Consider the following 7,279-nt stretch of genomic DNA (forward strand, 5'->3'; position numbering starts at 1 on the left):
TTATTGTTTTTACAGCAATTTATCCGCCCTCATGAAAGTCATTCCTACACTTAGGGTGTTGCAGGATCAAGTGATGACGATTTTCTTGTATTATCACTTGCTTGGCTTATCACTCTGAGTACCCAAAACACATCATACTTGATACTGTCAATTTTCAAAATAAAGGTTCATCCTTGTTTACAATTCTTGCATTTTTCATATATTTAATGTTTGATATATTTAATGTATTATTCTGTTGATCCTAATTGTAAATTTGACAACTATAATTCTTCTTCATTTCCATGTTAGAACGGGTTGCTTTAATGTGAATGGTTCGTCATATATTTGGATGTATTCATAAAAATTAAAAAAAAGGAATATATGTGAATTCCCAAAGTTCACCCAAGCTTTAAAAGTTATAATTGAACTTCACATTATGATGGTGAAGGGTCACAAATCATGCTTTTGAGAAAATCGAGAAACTCTTTGTATTTGTATTTGTAATCCTATGAACATTTTCAAAGTAAAGGATATGATTCAAAATAACATGTTGACTTCTAAACTTCAAGTTAAATGATCCCTCGAATTGCCAATAAATATATGATAATATTGTATTCTCTAGGATTGTTATTGGCATTTTCAAAGAGTTTAAAGTAAAACATGATCATCAACGGTCTAAGCTGATAGTTGACCAAGTATTAGCGGCAGGTTAGTAGAATAATCGAAGCACCCATATCCACCAAGTTCAAAAAGTGAGGTGATAACATAAGTGACCGATATGTTTCTTCACGCAAGGTTTAAACATTGACATCTTCTTCATCAGTGAGTTGGCCAACTTTAACAAGTTACCAAACACTTTGCATCGAACTCACTTATGCATGAAAGATATCGACAAGTTGACCAAAAGGGTAAACAAGCTGAATATAAATATCAATAGCCAACTAACTGTTTTAAGTTATGTTTTGGTTTCTATCGGCAGCTTGGCTAAGTTGACTAACATGCCGATCCTTCTCCAATTGGAAAATCGCTCCACCAAGCTCATTTGAATGTCCATTTGGTGGAAGGAACCTACCGCATGGCTAGGAAGGAAGGTGAAAACCGGTTTTATAACTACCTCCACATTTGTTTTGCATGCCGATAGATATGCATGCTATCATGCTCTCTAAACTCCACTCGCAAGTTGAAGACCACTCGTAGATGTTGAATAAGAAATGTTTAAACACCTTATTTCTGCAGATACCCGGATGGCTCCTTTCACGTAGATGCACTTGATGGGTGTAGAGGTATTCATTTCCAAGTGAATGGAATTGCAAACATAGTGCCAGGCTCTGTGATTCCTTTGTGTCCGCATCGAATATGGGAGTTTTGGAGTAGGTTGTAAACATCCACCAAACCATCGATGGGAGCAAGATTTATATCAGATATTACAGTTACAAATGCTCTAGTCGACCTGCATGCTATCGTGCCCCCTAACTCTACTCGCACTTACAAATTTTAAAGATGAAATATTGTATTTCGAGGTGTATTCTGTAGGTTATCGATGATATGCAAGACAGGAGAATGTATACTATGCGTGACTATTTACATATTATTTGCAGCTAAGATAACTGCGTGAGCATTGCATGAATCCTCTGACTCGGTGGAAGACATAAAACCCAAAGTTAAAGTCTGTTATTCCTCCTCGTGGATATGGAGGAACAAAAGTTTTGTAGAATGTATCGATGATGCACAAGAACTACACAACAATGAATGGAGTCATCAGATGTTCCAAAGTTTCCTAGAAAGGATACTATCTCATGGATAGCTATGAATAGCACTACACAACCTTCCTTAGCGTCCTCACTCCTGCATGTAGATATGAAAGGTTTATGACAGTGCGTTGAGAGATTTGTTCAAATATTTCAAAGAAATATAATCATTATTGAGTTAGGTTCTGGGCATGAAAGGCCAATATTCTCTCCACCGGTGCAAAATTCAAGTGTTGGAAGTGGCTATAGACATTTATGAATGCACACAGATTAAATTTTTTATTATAGTAATGTCATCCTACCTGTATACAAACCAGACAATATATGGGGTTGAGATAATTTATTGAACACATCACCGAAACCTCAAAGTTTTAGTAACATTGACATAGAGGACTTCAATACAAAGGGTCTGCAAAAATACCATCATGAAGTACAAGGCTCAGGAGTATGAGTACACTTTGATGATCACCACCATGATTCTAGAGGTTCATGATACCAAGATTGGGCACATAAATTTGTAGGAGATCAAAAGGTTCTTCATGGAAGGTGACAGATCAAAATTGTCTTGTAGAGTGGCCGGAAGTGGCTTGATTGAAGCAGCATGTTTTCCCATATCAATTCAATGTATAGATTTGGTACTAGAATGCTAAAAAAGATATAATCCAGATGTGAGAGAGATAAGAGCTGCAGACGGATCCTTAATGGCCAAACTTGACGGAATTTCAATAGCTATTATTCTTCGTTTGCCATATAAGGAAAAGTTCACTCACATCGATAAGAAAAAAGCTTATAAATACTTCAGTGACAATAGAAGCAAATGCCTCAACAATATAGCTAAAGAATGGATGGTTGCGCCATGGGGAGGACAGTCTCAGCTTCCAAAAACACTCAATCGTTCTCTTTTCATCAAAGAGATTTGTTACTTGATTTTGTTACTCCATAGAGTGACAGGAAGTCCTGACTCCACTGAGTTTGAAATGTGGATGCATCTCTTCATAACAGTCATCTCTATCGGTAAACAATTCATTGACTAGGGCCATCTCATCAACAACTGCATACATGACCAGTTAGTGCACTTCAAAACAAGTCAATGCTTCCATATGATCTCTTACTTGATATATGCTATTGCTAATTTGACGTCATGGCCAAGGTTAAGTACTAATGGTGTCCTGAATCAAGAAACTCAAGTTTACCATTATTACAAGCAATTGCAACTTGAGGAAAGCTTTGTGTATTTCAGGCGGGTGAATGATGCTTTCACAATGTGGGTAGTAAGGTTATTACAACGAGACATTGCCACTAGAATATCAAAGGAAGCCGCTAAATTGATAAAGAAATATGGAAGTTTCTTCATCCAGTTTCCAAGATTTACCTATCTTCGAGTAGGAGGATTTTAAGGTTATCGACACAAGCTACCCAGATATGTTGATGATAAGCTCATTTTAGTTGAGCTTTGTCGGCAATTGGTTTCAATTCAAAAGAAATGTAGAGATAGAAAGAATAAAGGGGTAGCCTTTCCCATTTGTCTCGGACACTATAGATGTGATTCAAGTTCAAGAGCAGATGAGATAGAAAAATATTTATCCAAGGTCAACCTGTATCTGTACCAGATGAGGTTCCCTTTTGATAGCAAGGATTATGTCAAGAATAGCTTAAAGTTAGGTCCTAGTTGTTTTCATTTTCCTAATCCCGAAGACTTTTGGGAGGATTGCGAAGATGAGTTCGAGGTTAGAAAAAGAGATTGGACCAGGTTAACTTTGAAGCAAATGAAAGATTTCAAGATGGATTGGACCATAGAAGGCATTGAAGATGATGGATCTGATTTGATTGATCCTATCTATTTTGAGCAAGTCCAATCCTAGCCACTTCCCAGTTTGAATTGGGTAGATCTGGAAATGAGAGATGTCAAAGAAAGAACAAGTTTTGTAATCAAGAATTTTGAAGCCTAGATTAAGGAGAAGATTACTCAAATGACTGCTGCCAGACCAACAAAGGAAACTCCAAGAAGGAAAGGAAGTCAGCTTGAGAGCTCTACGTCACTGCATTCTTCCCATACTCCAGCTAGGGATACTCCTTCTTACCAGAATACTCAAGGAAGTGATGGAGATGAAGACCCTCCAAAGAGGAACAATCTTCAAAACACATGTGGTGATGAACCCCAACAAAAGAGGAAGAAATCCAGAGCAAAAGACATAGAAGAAAATTCTATTGCAAGTCAAGTAAAGGATCAAGTTCCAATGGAAATTTTGGATGACACAAGATTTGATGATGGAATGCATTCCATATCTACCTCAGTTCCTATTGAATCCCTATGACAAGAAGCACAACAAAATACTTTAGTCATGGATTCATCATTTCCAAGCAATCCAAGTAATCAATTTGAAGAAATCAGAGAGGTGACTACAACACTAGTAGCAAGACAGGAAAACATCCAAGAGTCCACAAAAAATTCTTCATTCCCATGGTTAGAACAAAGTCTATTGAAGAAGAGGAAGGTAGAAAAGCTAGTGGTACCTGAATTTAGTAGCATATCTGATCTTTTTGAAAAAGCTGAAAAACTGAAGAAACTCAAAGTATCCTCAAGAATAAAGACTGATCCAAATTCAAGGAATATGTGCTTAGAGATTGTTCAACCCATATCTAAGAAAGATACAAATGAGGCCACCTCTGCAGACTTTGTCATGACGAAGATTGATATGGGACCTTCTTCTCATGAGTCTGATATACAAAACTTTAATGTGATGGCAGCCAGAATGGCGGAGAGAAGTGAAAATGATAAGCAATCCAAGGATCAATAGAAACAACAAGTGCACACTTTGTCTTCTTACTTGAGATCCGTAGTTGATACCTCCACTATGCCACTAAGTGTAGATCGCCAGCCAATTATATTTACACCAGAAGGAGTAATTGAAAGGAATGTTATGGATAATCTTCAAAAGTACCAAGCCTATGGAAAGGTAATTGAAGGTTGGGTAGAAAAGGTCAAAACTCTTGGATGTGATTTCCTAGTCCAAGCAAAATCTATCCATGATGAGGCCTTAATAAAGAAAAATACTATTGAGAAAGACTTGAAGAATGTCAAGAAAGAGGAGGCAGCTTGGAAGGAAATTGTGAATGATTTCAAACAAATGATAGAAATTGGAATGGACACCCTTGCAACTAAGAAAATCCTGCCTAGTAATGAAAAAGATTATCTAGAAATATGGATAGAAAGGATTAACTGGAAACTAGTGATCATAGATCAAGTTTCATCAGAATTAGAAAAGCTCATGCTTTTATGTGATCAAGTGTGTACCAAATTCCAAGGACAACTCACTACTCTTCTCCCAGATGTGACATTGATGGAAGATTTGCAAGGGTTACAAAATAGCTTCCAGAACATGGTAGATCAACAGCTCTTTAACAAGACAAACTTCAGTGAAAATACCATCGAAAGGTTGATTGATATTTACTATTCCTTGAGAACTTCTATGCCTCAAACACTCAGCATGGTGACAGAACTAAGTGGCATTCGTAGAAACTTGAAGACATGGAAAATGAGGATAGCTAACATCCTAATTCCCAAAGGAAAATCTGTCACTTCGGCCATTCGACTTTTCAGAATCTTCAGAGACAAAGGACCTGGACAACCTAATGTGCCTATAGAAGCAACAACCTCATCGACAATGCAAGGAGTTAGCTTAGAATAAGTGCAGAGTTGCATTTTGTATAGTCTCCATTTTTGTTGTGTTACTCGCATCATGTTTTTGTCTTTCTTTGTAAATACTCTCATGATCGAGTTTCCTTTCTCTCATCTCTATTTCTGTATTGTAATAAAGGATAATCTTGGCTCTTTTCATATGAGGTAGTTATCCTAAGTTCTCATTTTGGGTAGTTATTCTAAGTAGTTAATTCTCCCAAAGTTGAGGAAGTTATTTCAAGTAGTTGAGGAAGTTATAAAGTAGTTATAAAGGTGGTTAGGGTAGTTACCTCATGTGGTTACCACTTCACTTATATATACTTTATTATTATTCAATGTAGAGAGACTCCACTTTTTTACAAGCTTTGTATGAGAGACTTGGATAGTATTATTCAAGAAATTAAGCAATAGAGATCAATTTGGATGTGTGTTCAACTTATTCTCATGGGTTATTATCAATGTTCTTATGTTTAATTGATGATTACCTAATGCTTTCCCTTTAACATTGAATGTGAAGAAGATTATTTCAAGTTGTGGTATCTCAAACTTGATTATATGGAATTTATTTTAAACTAGATTCATACCTTTAATGGCGTTCAATTTTTTTTTATTGTTCGTTCTTTAAATTTTTGAAAAATCCAAATACCCCCATTATATGAGGGAGCTGCCCCTCTCAAACACAGAGAAGAATTACCATTCTTTTGTTTTTGTGATTCTTCAACTATTGTGAACGCTTTGTTGCTAATTACAGGGCAAAACAGAGTTTTTCAAGAAAGTTTCGTAAAGAAACAAATCCGTTTACCAACAGATTTTGGCGACTCTGCTGGGGATACGAAATCAAAACAAGAAGACAGTCACTTTGATATTGTTTTTACTTGCCTATCATGAAACAAGATGGTTCTTTCGCATGAGAACCTCTTCCCTGTGCTACAACCAAATCTTGATTGGATTCATGCAGAGCAAGAAGATATACTTTCGCAATTGGATACTTTAGCTTGGAGGAATAGAAGAAGTAGGGCTGAATATCAAAGAGTAAGTGCTATATTGGTAGAAGAAGAAAGACAAGCTCAAAATTCAGTGGTGGTCTGTGAAAGAATAGTGGAAAATTTCCTCGCGTGTTCTTGATTCTATTAAATCAGCAACCAAATCAAAGACAACCTAGAATATGACAAGTTGATCCAGAATACTAACAAGTGCATCAAGTGTTGGTGGAAGAAGTTGAATTATTACTTTCTTAGGAGAGTACATCCTAGACAATAGCTTATTGTCATTAGGAGAATTTTCGTGCTTCCTAGGTGAAAAAGACAAAATATTTGATGTATGCAAGACCAATACAAGCAAGGTGATTAGCAAGCACGCTGGCAAGCAAAAGGTATACTAGAGGTGATAGAAGCAAGGGTATCATTGACCTTGATTTCCCTGAACTATACAAAGTTGATTTTTCCACACCTTCTACCACTTATAAAAAGGAAGTTAAGTCTACTAGTAGACCTTCTTCGCCAAAGAAAGCAAGTGCTCATTCCTTATTTGTCCAAGCCTTAACTTTACTTCCTCCTCTTGTTATTAACTTTACACAACCAATAATGGCTCATCCACAACCAGTTCCATGGGGTGCTACCATAGGCCCTCTAGCTTTAGGAAATCAATTGCATGATTTGCCAACAGGTTCAAGGAAGCATCTTCCGAAGTTCTCAGGAGATGGAAAAGTCACCGCAAAAGATCATATTAGTGCCTTCTTTACTGTATGCGCAATCCTCGGAGTTCAGTATGAGGATGTTTCTGTACGACTTTTTGTTGAAACTCTAATTGATGCCGCAGCTGAATGGTTTAATTAGTTACCATCTGGTTCCATTACTAATTGGGCGACTCTGTT

This window comes from Cryptomeria japonica, unplaced genomic scaffold (genome assembly GCF_030272615.1).
Source record: "Cryptomeria japonica unplaced genomic scaffold, Sugi_1.0 HiC_scaffold_139, whole genome shotgun sequence".
NCBI classification, from domain to species: Eukaryota; Viridiplantae; Streptophyta; class Pinopsida; order Cupressales; family Cupressaceae; genus Cryptomeria; species Cryptomeria japonica.